We start from the raw sequence: 20,727 nt of genomic DNA on the forward strand, positions 1-20,727 counted from the left end.
TATCTGTCATTATAGAACCTTCAACCAGTAACTGATGGAAGCAGATGCAAAGAACCACATCCAAGGACCAGCCTGAGCTAAGGGATTCCAGTAGAGGCAAGGGAGGAGAAATTATATGAGCACAGGAGGGGGGGTCTATATCATGATGGGAAAACCCACAGAGAAGGTTGACCTGAACTTGTAGAAGGTCACAGACTCTAGACTAATAGCTGCCTGCATGCAACCCAACCAGGCCCTCAGCATGTGGCCCCTCGCTGTGGGAACAGGACCTACCCCTAGTGCATGAACTGGCATTTGAAACCCAATCTATATGGCAGGATGCCTTGCTCAGCCGTGAGGTGGGAGTGGAGGGCAGGAGGGGGGGAGGCTTGGTTCTGCCTCAACTGAATGTGCCAGGCTTTGTTAACTCCTCTTGGAAGGTCTTACACTTTCTGAGAAGATGATGAAGGTGGGTTGGGGGAAGGTGGGTGAGAGGCAAAGAAGGAAATGGAGGGGAACTATGGTTGATATGTAAAATAAATAAAAAAATAAAATAAAGATAATGTCACGTCAGCCTGGTGTCAGTTCTCCTCTCCATGTGTCTTGCTGTTTGATCTTTGCTTCCAAAAATAGCACTGTAAAAGCAAGGGCTGTTTCCTATGCTCATTCTTGATGCCAAGCATCACTGTGTTCTCCATCATGTCACAAGATCAAGGTAAAAAGGAGAACCCCAGGCGGGAACTTCGCATCCATATGCTCTGCCTCAATATCTGTGTTGGGGAGAGCGGGGACAGACTGACCCGGGCAGCCAAGGTGCTGAAGCAGCTCATAGGCCAGACACATGTCTTTTCCAAAGCTAGGTACACCGTGAGGTCCTTCGGCATCAGGAGAAATGAAAAGATTGCTGTTCACTGCACTGTCCGTGGAGCCAAGGCAGAAAAAAAAAATTCTGGAGAAAGGCCTGAAGGTGCGGGAGTATGAGTTGTGGAAGAATAACTTCTCAGATACTGAGAACTTCAGCTTTGGGATTCAAGAACACATTGAACTGGGCATCAAATATTACCCAAGCATTGGGATCCATGGCCTGTACTTCTATGTGGTGCTGGGCAGGCCAGCTTTCAGCATCGCAGACAAGAAGCGCAGGACAAGCTGCATTGGGGCCAAACAGAATCAGCAAAGAGGAAGTCATGCGCTGGTTCCAGCAGAAGTATGATGGGATCATCCTTCCTGGCAAATAAATTTTATCCACAGGGCCAATAAAATTTTTCTCAGAAATTCAAAAAAATAATTATAGAGATCTTGTCAATTCTGTTTATTATCACCATTTTATAGCTGAGAAGCTAGAGACTAGGATAAAGCAACTTGAACCCTTATCTAGCAGATGGTTTCACTGTAATTTAACCTCAATCTCTCTCCAGGACTTGAGTTAGGATTGGCTGCACAACCATCTCTAAAATTAATTATTATATATTATCATTGTATGTGCTATAAAAGCACTTTGAATATCCTTACATTGTCAGACTAAAATGGTGCATCATAGAAAGATTTCCTACTGAAATAAAATGATGTTTTTAAAAACTCAGATTCTACAATCATAGTTTCAATGGACTCTATTATATATATAATATATTATATATAAATTATATTAATTATACAATATGTGTGGTTATTAATATTAATATAGTATTAGTTATATATTATATAAGATATATTTCTAGACCTTTAATATGTATATTAAGCAGTAGAATATTTGCTTATTATGTGGAAAGATTTAGGTTCAATCTCCAGTAACAATAAAATGAGAATAAGACTTGTTTGTCTGGTAGATTGCTGAATCCAGGTACCTGATACAGATGAAGTTGAGATAGTACGAGGACAGAGTATGTGTGCGGTACAGTATTTTGCATTGAGAGCAGGAAATGCCCTATACTAGGGTCTTCATTCAGAGTCTTAGAACAATATTCTTCCAGGGGATGGTCTCCATGATAACATTTTTGGAAGAAATGGGTGGAGTAGGTAGAGAAAACATCTTAGAAATGGAGTGTTTCTGGGATTTTTTTCTCACTTAGCCTATGTGGTAATCAGTATACATTTAGAGAAAGAAAAAAAAAACTGATTGTACCTGTAGTTTTCTATCACTTTACAGCATCTCAAGTAGTTGGTTGAATTCTGAGCTGTGTATTAAAATGTGCATGGCAGTTTTGTTGATTTGTTTTTAGTGTTGGAGACAATGTTTGCACTGAGTCTGCCACATTTATTCTCTAAGTGCATAACAAATGGCAGTCACATTTATTAGTGCTGTTTTTCACTGAGACTTACCTTATCTTTTGGTTTTTATGTTAACCTGATGCCTATTATTCTAATGTATGTACTTATTTGCTGTCTCACTTTTCTGTTGTGTTTTGCTACCAAAGCAAAGATCTCAAGCACTTGAATGACATTCCACTACAGCTACTTTCTCTCCCTCCCCAAACACCCGCTGTGTGTGTGTGTGTGTGTGTGTGTGTGTGTGTGTGTGTGTGTAACGGTGCACATATGCGATGCAGATAACCTCTGCACATTCATATACTGGTTCTTGTAAAAGTCATAGACAACCCTAGGCATTGTTCCACCACTTTCTGTGTTATGATTGAGACTGAATCTCTCTTGGCCTAGAACTGGATGAAATGGGCTAGGTTAGCTGACCAGTCAACTCCCATGGATGTGCCAGTCCCTGCTTCCTCATCTCTGGGATGGTGGACAGGATCCACCTGCCAGCCTTTCCCACTGTTTCTGCCTGTCTGAACTCAAGTGTTCACATTCGCAAGGCAAGTGTTTTTCAAGATGAACCATGCCCCCAGCTCTTTATATAGTTTGGAATCTCTTTGATGTACTGCTTTCTGCCCTCAAGGCCCATATTTATGGAGGCCCAACATTTGATCACACATGGGTATCATGGAAGCAAGATATAATGTGCCTTTCCACAAGAAGCAACACAGTTCGCTGCTGAGCAGTATCTTGACTAAAACAAGATGCATGGATCAATCCTATTTCATGTTGTCAATGAAATCTCCAGAATGGGAAAACTACCCAGTGTATGACAGTGCTCCGTTCCTCCTCAAAAGAATCTTTTTATTGACACAGTGGTGTTACCGAGCTCATAATAATGGTGAATGCAGACAGAGAAGTGAAGACTGTCTGCACAGATGCTCAAGCATTCTCTCTTGGTTGTACATCTATTGTTGTTGGAACATCTTCTAAGGCTGTAGTCGTGGGCTGTGCTGCCTTGCCAGCACCTCAGCCCTTTGCACAGTGCTCTGCACATCTACTTACTCAATAAATATTTGTTGAATTGAATCGAATCGCATTACAGCAGCATGGATAGGGCCACCCACCAGCTGGCATACCAAGCTTATGTAGGTTTTTCCGTTTTGTTTCTCCTGCCAAACATCAATGCAATGTACTAAGCATGTCTCGGCTGTGAGTCTCTATTTTGGCAAACTAATTGACCTTAATGCAAGTGTTGCCAGCCACATGAAATGCATTGTGGATAGCAAACCAGCAATCACAGCTGACTGCCGGCTGCCATCACAGGATGGCATGCCATGCAATTTAGCCCTCCACAAACCCTCCTGAGCACAACAAGTAACAATGCCTTTCTTAGAAATCTCTGACAGTACAGAGGGTATCACATTTTAATAACTGATATGGATGGGAAAAAAAGGATATGACAAATATTTAAACAAAGGCTTGTTTGACTTCCCCTAGGCAGAAACTCACCTGATCTTCTTGGATGCCATATTTGACATCGCTTACTCATTAAGGCACCTGGTTGGATGGGTTCTCCTCTCCACTATTGTCCCACTTAGAGACCTTCAGCACCATACCCACTTTGCTGGACATTAGTTTATACATCTCTCAAATTGAGAGAATAATGCCCATATACTCCCTTCCAAATGAGAGTGAAGAGACTGAACAGTGTAAAAAGCACAACATTTCTATGAATAGGTCAACACTATCTTACAAACATCAGGGAACACAAATAAATGTATTTTATGTTCACCCTCTGCAAGTCTTTACTTTTCAGTGTTTGCTCTGAGCCGTAGTTAGGCCATAAGTTTGTCTATTTAATGACTAAAGGTCATGTTTAAGGGAAGGTAAGGAAGGACAGAAAAGGTATTGCCTGTCAGCAGTCAGTCTCTGGTTAACAGCCCTGCTATGTTTAATCACACAGATCTCAAAGACTTAATGATTATTCTCATTCCACAAAAACCACTCTAATATAGGATCTATGAAAATAAAAGGGTTTTTAGTAAAGAGCTATTGAACCCAGTATATGAGACTTAAATTAAACCATAAAGCATGAACTTGTGCTGCAAGTTCCAAAGGTGTGCAGAATAGTATCAAAAAGTGCTAGCAATGTTTCTCTAAAGCTCATGGAGAAGCCTGAATCTGGAGGATGTGAGAAAGACCATTTTGTTATCTGTGTTACAGGCCAGTCCTTTCTGATATTGAGTCTCTGATGTTCATCTGGGTTTTATCCTGAATTCATCTCAGGCACATTCTGCACAGTGAAGCCATTCTTCTGTCAATATCTTCATTAACGCCCACGTGAACACTTTGCTTTTAAAGGAGACACAGTTGATGGAATCTCATAACCAGGTATGGGTGTTATCAATTCACTCAATAATGATCCTTATTTCATTTCCTATACTGACATTCCATTCTTCTTTCTCTATGGTTGGACAAACTCATGTCTAGTAATTACATGGGCTCTCAAAGATAACACACATATTCTTATTTTGTTTAGTCATTTTTAATCACATAGTCAAAATCTTTTCTGGTGGCTATGATTTTTATTTTGAGACAGGGTCTCTCTGTAGGCAGAGATTTCTCGTTAGTTTCCTGGCTGCCCAGACCCAAAATAATCACACAGAAACTATATTAATTGCAATAGTGTTTGGCCAATAGCTTAAACATATTTTTCACTAACTCTTACATCTTAAATTAACTCATTCATATTATTTTGTATTTTACTATGATGCTCGTGGTTTACTGGCAAAGTTCCCAGGCTTCTGTTTCCTTTAGCAGCTACACAGCATCTCTTTGATCCACATAGTTCCCGCATGTTTTTACTCTGTTAACCCATTGGGCAAAAGTAGCTTCTTTATTCACCAATGGTAATAAAACATACTCACAGTATACAGAGGGGAATCCTAAATCATCTCTCTATTATATAGTCCTGGGTAACTTAATATTCAAGCCAGGCTAGCATCACATTCACTGAGATCTGCCTGTCCCTTCCTCCAGAGTACTGGAAATAATGATGTGTTCCACTGTGTTCCACCTTCTAGGGTCTTTTAGTTGCTTGACTAATTTTTCTGTTACTTTTCTCTGTATTCATAATGAAAGTGTCGACTTCATGTATAATCTTAATGCTTATGGCTCTCTAAACACAGGCCAAAAACTTAAGAGGGGATAAATTATGTTGATAAAACCTAGGGAGAATGCAGGAGAAAAGAGGTACATCACAAAGTATAGTTGACAGAGAAGAGATTGGAATGTGATTTTTAGACTGAGACCAAGACAGCATTGGCATGATAGGGGTAGCACACACCTATTATCCCAGCACCCAGGAGGCAGAGGCAGAAGATCTTTGTGAGTTTAGGGCCAGCCTGGTCTACAGAGCTAGTTCCAGGTCATCCAAACTAAGTCTACACAAAGAAACCCTATCTAGAAAACAAAACAAACAAACAAACAAACAAAAAACTACTATGGAGCATGGAAGGGCAGAGGTGATTACAATAAAGACTCCTGAAAATATGACGAATCTTCAAATCCTCCTGCATTATACAATTAATATTTATGACAGAGTTGGTATAGGAGACTGTTTAAAAACCAGCCCAGGGTTGTCTTCTTCTGCACCAGGCAATAAACAGTTTTTATTATTATGTATTCTTCTTATATATAATTTCTGACAATCTCAGATATTCCAAATTGGTCTCAAATTCAATATGGCACTATGACAACCTTGAACTTCTTATTATCTTGCCTGCATCTTCTGAGTGCAGAGAATACAGGCATGTGCCAAATTGCTATATTTATTCAGTGCTTGGGATGGAACTCAGGGTCTTTTGTAGGCTAGTTATGCCTCTACCAGCTAAGGCATATCCACATCTACTTTTAAACTTTTTGAATCACAGCTTCATTGAGATTACATTTCCTTCATTTGAGTTACTAAATTCCTAATCATCAGCTATTAAGCTTTTCTAATGTTAATGACAATAAGACTAAAAATTTAAAATAATCTTACAGTTTTACCTGTTTCTACATCATGTATTTCTGTCCCATTCCTTTCTTTTCATCTGTTTTCTCCTCTAGTCCCCCTTTCCTCTCCTCTTCTTCTTATTCTCCTTACTTCTACCCTTATACTTTTCCCTATCTTTACAGCCCTTTTCTCTTCTCCCTGTCTTTGCTTAATCCTACCATCTTGTTATTGTCCATTCTCCCAGTTCCAGAAACAATCATTTTTTCTTTCAATAAGATTTCTAATGATTTATATCTATCATACTCAACGAATATTATAATAACAAGATAAATGCCCCGAGTTCCATAGGTTTGCTAGATACTACTTCCTATCTGCTGCGTATACCCTACAGTATATTGTATAACTTGCTCATTTAGAATGCTGCATGTGTTGAAAAAATAGGTATGACCAAATCCTGAAGAGAATACACTGCTAATGTCATAATTCTTTTTGATTCTTAATCCGTGTCCAAACAATGGACCAGAGAGAGAAAAAAAATAAAATGAGTTTAGAAAGAGGAGAGTAAAGGGGAAAAAAAACGAGAATAAAAAGAAATAAGGTTTAAAGATGTACATTGCTTTAGAGAAGAGTTTAAATAAAGCACATGACACATTTCATCATTCAACAATACTTTAAATAAAAATAATCATTAACATTTGCCTATCAAAACTGCAGCCTGGAAAAGTGAACGGTATAAAGCTTCATGACTGGCAAGAAGCCTGGAGACTGTCATTGCTGACTTATTACATATGAGTGTCATGGTGGCCCATTGTGCTGCTCAAAATGACCATCAGAGCTCATTAAGTTGACACTAGTGAAAGTTAAATAAATCAAGGATATGGTGCCCTAGTTGTGCTTTAAGTGTTCTTTCCCTGCACTTAGCAAGCTGATGCCAAAGGGAAAAGACAGCACAGAGTAGCACCACAGCAAAGCCCCACTAGGTAGGACCACTGCAACTCACAGAAATTTTAGGGTGGCAGTTTATATTTCTCTTTTGAGTTCTCCAAATCTTTACACGGCATATTTGCTTTGATTTTCTATCCTTCTTTAAAGAAAGCAATTTTGCCCTCAACAAAATATGCTAGTCAATCTTTGCCTGTTGTAACTCTGAGGATAACAGATTTCAGAAGATCCAGGTCCAAGTCTTGGTAGAACTCTGAAAGTAATTGGTGAGATTTATGGACACAGCTGGTTTGCAGCTGTAAAGCCCTGTATTTTTTAATGCAAAATGACATCTGTGCCTGCTAATTGGATACTTAGGCATAGATGCATAAATTTCCAGGGAATTAGAAAGGTGTATTTTTTGGATCCTGCCCACATCCTGCCATTTTGAGAATCATGGCTCAGACTCATTTTTCTTCCTTATTATTCTTGCAGAGGGGGTAGAGAGCAAAGCTCCCTCCTTGACATAAATATTGCCTGCTGGAGAACATCCTCCTCCTCATAATCCAGTTTTGATCCTTTGGAGCTTTATGCTAAGAAAGTCTCTGTATGAAGTAGAAGCTGCTCACGGGAGTTAGTTATGGGCTCTGTGATCACCGTGCATCACCTGTAAGAAGAATGCAGCCTTGTCTTAGAAGTCAGGTTCAAATTTGCCTCTGAGACCACAGAGAAGCAGGCAGGACTAGGCCTGATCCAGCCAGCACTGCTGTACTTTGTTGGTACAATCTAGTTTTCACAGCTATTTCCACAATAGAATGGAGGTTTATTTTGCTTCAAGTATGTGCAAGCTTTATTAAATTTGTTCTCATAATTATTGGGAGCCCTAGTCAAAAAGATTTGGATCCCCAGAGCTTAGCCAGTTCTCACTGAAGCAGATTGCTTTTTGATTCTCCCATACACTAATAATTCCCATCAGGAAGCCTGCTAACCTCAAGTTGATGATTACAGGCCATAGTCAAATGTTGACTAGGACCCAACTACTCTGATCTGCCCTAAAGCCAATACCAGACATTTGGGAAGAAAAGAAAAAACATAAATTAAACACCCAGCTGCAAGTGTATCCACTTTTAATGTATTCAATACTGAGTGGAACAAGAATGCCACGGGAGAAAACAGTTCTCAAGATTTAATGCATTCTGACTAGAAGGCTCTGACTAACTGAAGGGGACTTTTCACCTCAAGGTTGAGGTGTAACCCCCATCTGGACTTATGTAAAATGCTCACATTCAGGCATGTATGAGCTATTTTCTTTTCTCACAGCACTGTCTCCCAGGTGGCATACATGGTTGATGCCCAGCCACCCCGCTGCCTGTTTGTCCTGTTTCTGTTCCCCTTAGGCAGTTCATAAGGTCTATCTTTTAACTTGGCACATGGGGTTGCGATTGAATAGAGTCATGGTCCTATCTACTGGCTCCTTAAAATAATGAAGTTGGAATCAAATGCCCTTGCCTTTGATTTTGAGTAAAGAAAAAGACAAAATTGTCATTTATGGAACAATGTATTACTTGATATACCTTCTTACTTGTAAATACCGACTCTGTCTTTGACCTAGTCTAGAAGTGTCATGACAGATGAACTAACTTTGTTACCTTAATATTGAACATGTAACACACAAATTCTGAAAGAATTATCTTGAACCAATGCACAGCAACACACATTTTAAAATACTTTCTCATGAAATTACTTTAGGGATAAAAACAACTCTGAATTGGCATAAAAACTATTCAAAAAGCTATAGATGATAAATTCTTTTCTTACTCTTAATTAACACATTAAATAGAAAACTATAACAATTTATTTGTACAAAACAAAATTAAAATGTAGAGTAACATCATATTAAGCCACCGATATATAGTACATAGTATGGAAACTCAGTAACTGCTTTGTGTTCCTTAGGGAAGGGTTGATACCTGGAAGTCAAGACAAAAAATAAAAATTACACAGTGTAAAAATGAAATTGGATAAAAAAAAATCAAAGAACATTCCAGGAAACTAGAAGTTGAAATTAAGTACAGGACAGGCTGTGAAGGTGAAGTGATTAATTGGAAGCCTCATTTTTAAAAGATTTAGGAGACACCTGAGAGCTTGCGATTCTTCAGCTTTTGTGCTCAGCTATCTTCCCAGGGTACTCACAAATATAACCAGTCAGCATTGTCATCTGAGGCAGCCCTGGCCTATGGAATCCAGAATCCCTTGGCCCTTAATGCTGAGATGGTTTTAGAAAGCTAAGAGGGAGGAGCGCAGCGGTGGATTTTAGTAAGAGGGAAGAATTCTGCCTGACAGTGTTCAGAGTGAGGTTTGGGGCTTTAACATTTTTCTTTCATTTTTTTCTCTTAGAGCCATCAATTGCCTTATACAGACATTGAATTCACTTATGAAGTTAAAACAGAAAAATAAAATGGAATGCAATGATCAGGAAATTCCATTTGTTTTTTTTTTCTCTCTCTCTCCTTTTCATCATTTTGTTGAATGTGTGCAGAACTGTATGAGGGTTATTCATTTATACCCAAACAGGAGTATAGGATTTGCCATATTGGATCAGTCCATTGGTCCATCAATGTTGTATTCTTTCTGCCTCTGGCACCACATGATACATGAAGCACCAGAGGAGAGGGAGCTCCTCGCATACCCACGAGACAGCAAGTCAATTGCGCAGTGCAATCTATGGGACGAATGTCTTCACTGCTCAGGATAGGACTACATGAATGAGATAGGATTTGAAGATGTCTGAATAAGACAGGGACTGCATCATTTGAAGACAGATTCGGACTGTTCTTACCTTTAGAAATTGTGTCCAGTGCTTTCCTGATCACTTTCAATTATAAGAGCTATCATTTCTCTCACAACAATAAATTGCAGTAGTGGTATCAAACAGCCCCATTCTGGCAAGATGAAGACAGGGCTGGATGATAACAGACACATGATTGTTTATCTCTGGGAAACGCAAGCAAGCAGCCAGAGCTGGAATTTAAGGTTATAACTGAGAATGCAACCCCTTTACCATTATAATGGTTACATGAGAACAACAGTCTGTTCAGTTCCACGGCTATTTGCTTCTGCACTAAATTCTTTGGGACATAGAGTTCTCAGTGGATGCTGACTTAGTCTGAGCTTGACTGGGGAATTGGGGCACTATATACAATCAACGTGCAAGCGAGGATAGGATTGTATCACAGGAGACACTGAGGTGATGGGCACAATCAGGTAAGACAAAATCAACTCTAGGTGAACGGACATGGTACAAACATTGTGCTGGTATTTTCTTCCTGGAAAATGAACAACATGCAAAATGAGTAATATAGTGATTCTCAGAATCTAATAATTGTACTATATAAAGCATTTTCTTGGTGCTAGAGAGAGGTTTAGTGGTCAGGCTTACTGTGTAGTCATGGAGATTGGAGTTTGGATTCTTATAAAAGCTAGACAGGGTCCTGAGCTCTCCTGTGAACCAAGAACAGAGATCTAAGGATTATTGGGATATGTTGGTTGCCAACCTAACTGAAAAACATGTGAGCTCTGGGTTCAGTGAGAGACTCTGCCTAGGGAGTAAAGCAGGGAAGAATCAAGGAGGACTCCAGCCACCTTCATCTGGTCTTCACAAATGGTGTGAACTTGTGCACATACACCGCACACACAAGGCAATAAATAAAGCAAAACATATTCTTAATATTAGCAACCAATAGACAGGGTGAGAATAGTATTCAATACAGAAGGTAGAGTCCTAATCCAAATTGTAAATTTGCCCATTTATTTCTAGTTTCAACAGTGATTCCTAACTCTCAGCTTCTGCTGAGAACCGCTGCTAGTCGTACTATAGCACTGATGGTTGGAAGAGTTTACATGCTCAGTCGAGTTCAATGCAAACAGAAATTGCAAAGTCTCAGTTGGAAAACCAGTGACATAAACCTACTAAAGATATTGAAGAATAGAGGCTTTAAATTTTTATTTTAGGGTCTGTAGCTCAGTTGATCATGTGACTTTTAAATTTATTTTTTAGCAACAGTCTCAAAAAAATCTACTTAAATGTTATCATGTGTTTTATTTTTCATCTTTATATCCTGCAATTCAGTTTTTAATCACTAATTTAACAGCAATTGAAGTTCATCTGGAATGAACAATACTGGGTCATCTATGCTCCAAGTTCATCTACTCGCACAAATGTGACTCTCATCACTGGTAGAGACCACTCATGAAACTGGCTCAACTATGTTGTAGTTCAGTCACTGGGATAGTTGCACATCTTTTGAATGCATTCTACCTCTGGCTTGATGATAATGAGGAATCACAGAGAAAATAACTGTGTGGGACCCTGTCATTCCATTTCTTCTAAGGTATCAGTATTATGGTAGTTGGTTAGCTAATTCACAGGCTGGCAACTCGGCTAACAAAGAATACCCAAGAGATCACCAATTGTCTATCACTACCATAATAAAATAAGTGTTATTTAACATTCAGTGACAGTTCTTGTTCAGAGGGCAGTGTGGCCTCCCATCATAGTTGTCACAAAAGCCCTGATTTTTTTTTTTGATCTTATTGAATACATATGAACAGCTGAGTCCATTAAGTGTTGTTTCTATGTACATGTATTGAGGGATGACCACTTGTGACTGGATAACCTATCAGGGCATTTGTTCCTTGGGAAGATAGATTGTCTGTCTCTCAGTAGCTAATAATTGCTTTGAGAATCCCCACATCAACTTTAGGCTGGCATGAAAACTTGTGTTGTATTTGTTTAGGCAATCATATTGTGGAGATTTCATGGGTGAAGCTTTCCTGACATATCTGAAAGGCACAATGTCACAATAAATTTTCTGGTCCCATGGACCATACAATCTTTCTACCCCATCTTCTGTGATGTTCTCTGAGCCTTAGGTTAGGGATTGAGTTGGTGATGTATCCTTTGGTAATGGGCACCCACACTGGTCTTTTAAATGCAAACAGTTGTCAGCATCTTTTGAAATAATACTTGTTGGCGGTGTGTGTATCACTTGTATGATTCCTTTCTATTCATTTGAATTGCAGTTGTAAAACTCAAGCTCAAAGGACTGCCTTTAAGAATTCAGGGTAACAATAGAACATTAATTCAAATATTTGGTCACTTTTTTGTTTTTTTTAATTGATTTTTGTTGAGCTCTACATTTTTCTCTGCTCTCCTTCCTGCCTCTCCCCTCCCCTTCAACCCTCTCCCAAGGTTCCCATGCTCTCAATTTACTCAGGTAATCTTGTCATTTTTTACTTTTTATGTAGAGTAGATTCATGTATGTCTCTCTTAGGATCCTCATTGTTGTCTTGGTTCTCTGGGATTGTGATTTGTGAGCTGTTTTTTGTTGCTTTATGTTTAAAAAACACTTATAAATGAGTACAAGTGAAAATTGTCTTTCTGGGTCTCATTTACTTCACTCAAAATGTTTTCTAGCTCCATCTATTTGCCTGCAAAATTCAAGATGTCGTTATTTTTTCTGCTGTGTAGTATTCTATTTTGTAAATATACCACCTTTTCCTTATCCATTCCTCAGTCAAGGAGCATTTAGGTTGTTTCCAGGTTCTGGATATGACAAACAATACTGCTATGAACATAGTTGAACACATGTCCTTGTGGCACGATTAAACATCCTTTGGATATATACCCAAAAGTGGTGTTACTGAGTCTTGAGGAAGGTCGTTTCCTAATTTTCTGAGAAATCATCACACTGACATCCAAAGGGGCTGTATCAACTTGCATTCCCCCTAGCAATACAGGAGTGTTCCCTTTACCCCCAAACCTTTCCAGCAAAAGTTGTCATCATCCTAGTAGCACAGATACTGAGAGAAACAATTAATAAATGGAACATCCTGAAACTGAAAAGCTTCTGTAAAGCAAAGGATACAGTCAACAAGACAAAACAACAGGCTAGAGAATGGTAAAAGATCTTCACTAACTGCACATCAGACAGAGGTCTGATCTCCAAAATATACAAAGAACTGAAGAAATTGGTCTTCAAAAAAAAAAACAATAAAAAATGGAGTAAAGACATAAACATAGAACTCTCAACAGAGGAATCTAAAATGGCTGAAAACACTTAAGAAAAGGTTCAACATCCTTAGTCATCAGAGAAATGCAAATCAAAACAACTCTGAGATTCCATCTTACACTTATAAGAATGGCCAAGATCAAAAACACTGATGACAACTTATACAGATAATCTTTTTAAAAAGCAACCTGTTACACTAAACCAGTTGTAATCATATGACCCTAGCTCTAAGTCAGGGCATTGATAGAGTTCCTGATACATATTGGATTGTCAGTTTATGTCTGGCTATGTGATATAAGATACATTTCAAGTACATTATTTGTTTAATTTCCATCATGGCCTGGATCTGTAGCCTAGCCATTTGGTTCCAGAATCAATATTTCTTGTGAATCTAAAGTATATCCTCAAGTTATTTTTTATTTATTATGAGATTAAAATTAACAGTATATAGCAAAGAAGAAAGTTTGAAAAATTTAACTAGCTTGGTAGAATATTCACCCATAGCAATAATCTAGATATTAAAACCAAGAGAGTAAGCCATCCTTGTATTTGATCAGGTAAGAATATATAATTGAAGGATGAAATATTTTCTACTGAACACAGATACAAAGATGAATGTATTGAGAGTACAACCATTTTTTTTGCTTTGGTTATGCTTTAAGATCTATGCATTTGTATTTTACTCTCAAGTAAAAAAGTTTGACATCTAATACACATTATTAGTTCCTAACTTTAGTAGAAACTTTACCTTTCTTTCTTTCTTTCTTCTTTTTTTTGTTCTTTCTTTCTCTCTCTCTCTATCTATATAGATAAATAGAGATAGAGATCGGGGGGGCTTTTTTCTGGCCCTCAGGTATGGTGTGACATACCCTGCTAGTGTATAGAAGATGATATTTTTACTCAGAAAAATAAAATCAGCAGAGAGCAGACAGATAATAGGATAGTCAAGGATGCCACCTGCTTTGTCTTGCTTTTCTGGTAAGCAGGAGATGGTGACACTTTACCATCTGTCATAAGATGAATAGTGCAAGAAGGTTATTGAGAGAGTGTGTCTATGTGTGTGAGAGAAAGAAGAGTGTTTGTGTATGTGAGTGTGTGTGTGTGTGTGTGTGTGTGTGTGAGAGAGAGAGAGAGAGAGAGAGAGAGAGAGAGAGGAGGGTAGCATGGAGGGAATAGGAGAAGATGTGCATAGTTGAATAAGAAGGAAGAAAGTAGAATGAATACCTCTTGCCAGGCGCAGATGGCTGGTTGTAAAGTGCCCAGAGCCCTCCTAGTAGATTCCTTTCACAGAGAGAGGACATATCCTTTCCATTGGTCTGCTGGAATAATTATATCTCTTTATTCCTACAAAGTAAAGAAAATAAACTTAATCATTAAAAGTGTGATGTGTTTCTATTTATAAAAAAGAAGTGGTCTAAAGTGCATAATAACATATCAAATCATTCTGGAGAAATCATGCAAGCTCACAATGAAAAAGGAAAATCTGTCTTGTTGCAGAGGCCTGCAGTCAGCCTCCCAGTTGTAATTCTCTCCGACAGCTGGATATTAAGAATGTGAAGAATATTCTTGAGTAGATTATAAATAATAGTGTGAGACAGAGTGAATTATATTTTCCAATAATTGTCATTACATTATAGAACTGGGGGGGGAATGAAAGCAAAGAGAATATGAATGCAAGAAATTAAGTCCTGCTCATCTCCAGAGAAAATGAAGAAATAAAGCAGTTAAAGAGAGACAGGGATAGAGATATTGGGATAAGAATAAGGCAGAGAGTGGCCAGAAAGAATAACACAGGAGCAAAGAAAGACAGATATTAGGAAAAAAGTGAGAGAGACAAATATTTGCTTCCAGATGAGTACTGATAAAAATTCCACAGACCAGAGTAAAATGGAGTAAAGAAGGATGCTGACCTGTGGTATGGAAAGGAGAGAGTGCAGGTAAGCAGGGCCTACAATCCCGATTTCATTGAGTGAGTTAGTCACAGGTATTTCCTCATGAAAACAAGAGGCAGGAAAAGCATATATGCTTACTTATTATATTTTCACCCCCTTTCTATCTGTGTATTTTTCATAAAATTAGTCTAATGCAAACTCGCAGATGACAGAAGAGTAAGAAGAGATATGCGTCTTCCATAATTAGTTTCTAATATCGTTACAAAACTCCTGCACCAGTTTTCCCTCCATACCCATTTCCCATGATTTGGGGGTTACCTAAGTGTAAATCTCTCTCTCTCTCTCTCTCTCTCTCTCTCTCTCTCTCTCTCTCTCTTTCTCTGTGTGTGTGTGTCTTCTCTCTGTCTCTTTCTCTCTTTCCCTCCTTCCCTCCCTCCATCTCTCCCTCCCTCCCTCCCTCTTTCCCTTACCTCTCCCTAATATAACTTGAGACAGTTTCTTGGAACATTTGTCTCTCTTAAACAAAGAGAAAAGACTTCCCTTTTAAGGGAGATATTGTGAAGTGAAGTGTCAAAGCAGGAACATAAAAATGTAAGACTTGGAAACATTACAAAGGAGGAAAAGGGTGCTCTGCGGATGGAGACTGGTAATTATTTCAGACTGTTCGACATAGTCAAACACATCCAAGCAAGGACTCTTTGGGAGGAGATCCTGATGTCTCCAGGAGACAAGGCAGGGACAAAAACTGGTGTGAACCCAAATCCTGTCCACTCCCAGCAAACACAGACCAGTGAACTCTAGGGTAACGGATGATAAAGAAAGGGTGTTCAGAAGATTCACTCTGCTGTTCCAAAGAAATGTGTTCAGATTCACCAGTCACAGAGACTGACTTGCTGTGAGATTCCCCTCCAGATTTCGAACAGACCAGATGACCATGGAAATACTACTGGATTCGCACCTGCTAGAACAGTGTGAGTGTGGAGTCCTGAAGCCAAGGAAACCCTTCCATCCATCACCAAACAGAGAAGCATGATGGACCAGACCTTGAAGAATGCAGAATGTTTATTCTACACTGAAATCCTAGCCTAATTCTAGCCTGATCTATTGTTCTCTTTGTTTGTTTGCTTTTTTATCCTCTGGGCCAAAGACCTAAAGCTACTTAATTAGTATACTAGTCAACATGTGTAAGATACAATCACACAGTATATACTAAATATTGAGAATCCTATACAATAACCTAGTCATGAATTTGTAATTTTTATTGTGTTTTTTTTACCCTTCTCTATCCTTCCTTTTTACCTCTACAAACTCATCCACACCAATATGAATGTGACTTACACCCTCTTTAATCCTAGGGCCAGTAAACAAAATATACCACCACCTTCAATAACATACCACAGCAAAGCCACCAAAACCAGCAGTACATGCGGAGGAAGGATCATTAAAGTAAGTTTCTACTTCTGTATCTCCTTACCTCTGAACATTTTGTAGATAACAGGTATACAGTTTACATTTGGTCGCAGGATGAGAGATTTAGAGAGGAACAGACACAAGGGAAAACATGACATTGGACACTGATAAAAGTTAATTTTTAATTTTTTTAAAAATTCTTATTTTACATGACAATCCCAGTTCCCTCTCCTTCCTGTTCTCCTATTCCCTAGCCTTCTCCCAACCCCACTCCCCATTCACTCCTCAGAGAGAGTGAAGCCTTTCATGGGGAGTCCACAAAGTTTGTCACATCTCTCTTGGCAGGGCCAAGGCCCTTCCCCACTGTATCTAAGCTGAGCAATTTATCCCTCCATCGGGAATGGGCTCCAAAGAGCCAGTTCATGCATTTTAAAGGCATTTTGTATTCATTTATTTGTGTCTGCTGTCATGTGAAAGTGCATGTAGAGGTTAAAAGAGATTGATAGGTAATATGGAACTGGAATTTCATGTAGTTGTAGGATGCCCAGTTTGAGTCCTAGGACCTGAATTTGGATTCTCTGAAAGAATAAGACAAGCTCTTAATTGTACCACCTCTTCAACTCCTAGGAAATGTTTTTGTTTGTTTGTTTTGTTTTGTTTTGTTTTTAATAAAGGATAGATAAAGATATTTCTCCTTGCAGTTTTTTAATGCAATCAGTAAAGGAAACTATAGAGCAAAAATAAGGATGAATGTTGACATCCTAAAGTAGAAGAAAGATTGCTACTAAACCCTGAGTGTTAGCTCTAAAAATTCTTACCTAGAAGCTTTGAGAATGCTTTAATATAGTAGACTGAAATATAGTCATGGTTTTCTCCTGTTCTTAATTTTGTTTCTATTAATTCAGATGAGGATATTTGAATTGATATAAATACCTATCTTTAATTCTACTGGTAGAATATTAGACACAAGTACACACACATACATGGATACACACACAGAATGAGGAGGAGACAGAGAGGGAGGAAAAAGGAGAGACAAAGATAGATAGATGGGGATGAGGGAAAAAGAAGAAGATACACAGACACAGAAAATCTTAGAGACAGATTTGGAGTGATCTGTAGGCATAAAGGAAGTAAAAATGCTATGGAATAATCCCTTTGTACACTAAAAGATTTATCACCTGAATAATCAGAGTATAATAAAACTCTGATTGGCCAGTAATCAGACAGGAAGTATAGGTGGGGCAACCAAACTAAGAATGATGAGAAGAAAAAGAGAGGAGTCGGGAGTTGCCAACCATATGCAGAGGAAACAGAAAATGCATGTGCTGTGCTAATAAAGGTACTGCTATGTGACAGAGTGTATATAAAGAATACAGATTTGCTTAAACTGTAAGAGCTAGTTAGCAACAAGCCTGAGCTTTTGACCAAGCATTTATAATTAATATAAGCCTCTGTGTGATTATTTGAAAGTGTCTGTGTGACAGGGAGACTACCATCTACATCAAATTGAAGAAGAGGAGGGATATTTTACTTTTTTAAATTGAATAACTACAAGTTAAATTTTTTGTTGATCTGTGTCAACAATGACACAGTTGAAGAGTTCATTGATTGTCTTGAATAGTCAATTGAATTTTTTGTTCATATAAAAATAAATTTGTTATAATAGAAAGGGGTCAGATTTTGTGAGTCACTGTTTTGATACTGGGAATCCTGCAAATTTTCCAAAACTTCTCTGTTATTTGTAAAAGTTTTTAGAACTGTTAGAGAGAGAAATGAGAGGGAGACAGTCAAAAGTAGTGACAGATTAATGATGAGAAAGTGAAGTTCTTTCATATTAATGCACCAGAGCTTAGTTCAGAGGATCCTTAACAGCAACACATTTGTTACAATAGAGCAGCTGAGAAGTTAGAAGCCATGAAGCATTTCACTTGGATGGCACTGTTGAAAAATATGGGGACTGAGTAGAAATACACTAGTCTACCACTTGGTGTTCTTGACATTAGGGAGGTCACAAACCCAAAAAGATGGGTATGTTCATCAAGTTTAAGTATCACAGATCCTCACTCAGAGCTGAGAAACTGACCTAAAAACTTTAGAAGTCACCCAGCTCATATATGTCTTTATAAACTAGATTAAGAAGTCTTCCCTATATAAACTTCTGCATTCCTCTCTCTGATTCCTTCTGTAGGGAAATATCCTGCATGAGTTTCTATTGCTGTGATAAAACACCACAGCCTAAAACGGTAGGATGATGAAAGGGTTTATTGGACTTGTTTATCCTAATTCCAGTTGATCATTGAAGGGTTCCAAAGAAGAAACTGTAGCAGAAGCCATAGAAAACATACTGCATACTGACTTGTTCCCCATGGTTTGCTCACCCTGCTGTTTTATCCCACTAAGGGCCATATGTTGGAGAATGACCACTTGTTCTTCCTAGCCTCACAGCTAGCTTAGAACAGATATAATCACACAGAAACTGTATTAATTAAGTCACTGCTTGGCCCATTAGCTCTAGCTTCTTACTAGCTAACACTTATATTAATTTAACCTATTTCTATTAATCTGTATATCACCACGAGGTCATGGACTACCAGCAAAGTTCCAGCATGTCTATCTCTGGTGGTGACTTCATGGCATCTCCTCTACCCTTCTTTCTCCCAGCATAGAGCCCAGCTTTTCTCCACCTAGTTCTGTTCTGCCCTTGTCACAGGCTCAAACAGTTCTTTTTTCATTAGCCAATAAAAACAATACATAGACAGGAGGACCTCCCACATTGAACATATACACAGCCTATTGTCAGCTGGACCCTCCAACAACAATCATTAATTAAGAAATGTCTCAGAGATTTGCCATAGGACAATCTGATGTAGATATTCTAAATTGAAGACCCCCCTTCTCAAATGACTCTACTTGTGTCAATTTAACAGAAAAACTACTAACACAGGGAAAGAACATTCTTGAAGGCAAGAAAGGTTATGAAATATGAAGCTGTCCAAAACAAAAGTTGGAGTACAGGAATCCCCAACCCTGCCTGCAAGTATTTACATTTCTGTTTATTACCTTTGCCTTGTCCCCAGGGAGTTAATTAAATACTAGTGTTTCAATGAAAACCATTTCAAATGAAATTATGAATTAAAATATCGTTTTCTTAGTTAGACTATCAACTTAATAAGATAATATATAATGAGTTCAGGCTTATAAATGGAATTGATGATCACCTGCTAATTTTGAGTCACTCTTAACAACTCCATATGCTATTCTGTAATTCAGCATCATTTCTCACCAAGCTGGGCAGGTCGTCTCTGTACCAACTTTAGCGACACTTCTGGTACCTAACCCCATTTTGAATTTCTATTAAAGCCTTAAAATTGCCAACAGTTATCTGAGTGTGAGCCATTAAATGCACTCTTGGTTTCGTCTGCTCTCAACCTCTTTAAGACCCAGAGCTAACTCCTGTGTCTGCTTGTATCTAGACCATTGTCTTCATCTAGACTATCCCACGTCTGGAAAGACAGTGGCCAATATGTCTTCCTCAAACACAGTCTCAAAGAAAGATGGGGTATAGTGTTGCTGCTTCATGAAAGTTCTTAAGTAAAACACAAATAAATAACTCTAGTCTGGTACCCTGAACAGCGAAGACAGCACAGAAAGAGGTTCTAAGATTATAAAAGGAATCTCTTACAAGTTATGCTATCAGCTCTTTATAATAGAAGCAATGATAGTATAGTACATCAGCAGAAGCAGGCAGTCTCCCTGCCCTTGTGAATAACAGCTGTCTTGGGTGGCTGAAGATTTAAGTGGTCCTGAGTACAATGTTACTAGTCTCAAGGACAGCCATATCCAGAGAGTGACATGACTGGTGAGGGCATTTAAGTGAGGATGTGCACCATGGCTGTCAGGCTCACCTGGACAATAGTTTTCTGTTTAATGAAATCCATGGAGATGGCATGATGGAAGAGATTTGGAGAGTGCAGCCTTTCTCTGGTTGTAATTTGGAAGAAATATCTCTCAAGCGGCTTTCCTTTATATCCCAAAGATCCATAAAAAGGGACTGAAACCAATTGCGTTATTATTCTCTGACTTTTGGGTCTTCTTTAGTTTTGCATTGAGGTCAGTTCTCCACTTCTGTTTCCTCCCAGGCTCTAAAATTGATCCAGTTCTAAGGCCAGGGGAATCTACAAAGCTTATAGTCTGAAGCTTACAA

At 38.6% G+C, this 20,727-nt stretch overlaps 1 pseudogene; it reads left to right on the forward strand.

The window, feature by feature from the left end:
* Positions 1–678: 678 nt before the first annotated feature.
* Positions 679–1,217, forward strand: LOC121441917 (annotated as a pseudogene).
* Positions 1,218–20,727: the final 19,510 nt, after the last annotated feature.

The sequence above is a fragment of the Microtus oregoni genome, unplaced genomic scaffold (genome assembly GCF_018167655.1).
Source record: "Microtus oregoni isolate MIOR12 unplaced genomic scaffold, Mior012 000083F_ref0000379, whole genome shotgun sequence".
NCBI lineage: Eukaryota > Metazoa > Chordata > Mammalia > Rodentia > Cricetidae > Microtus > Microtus oregoni.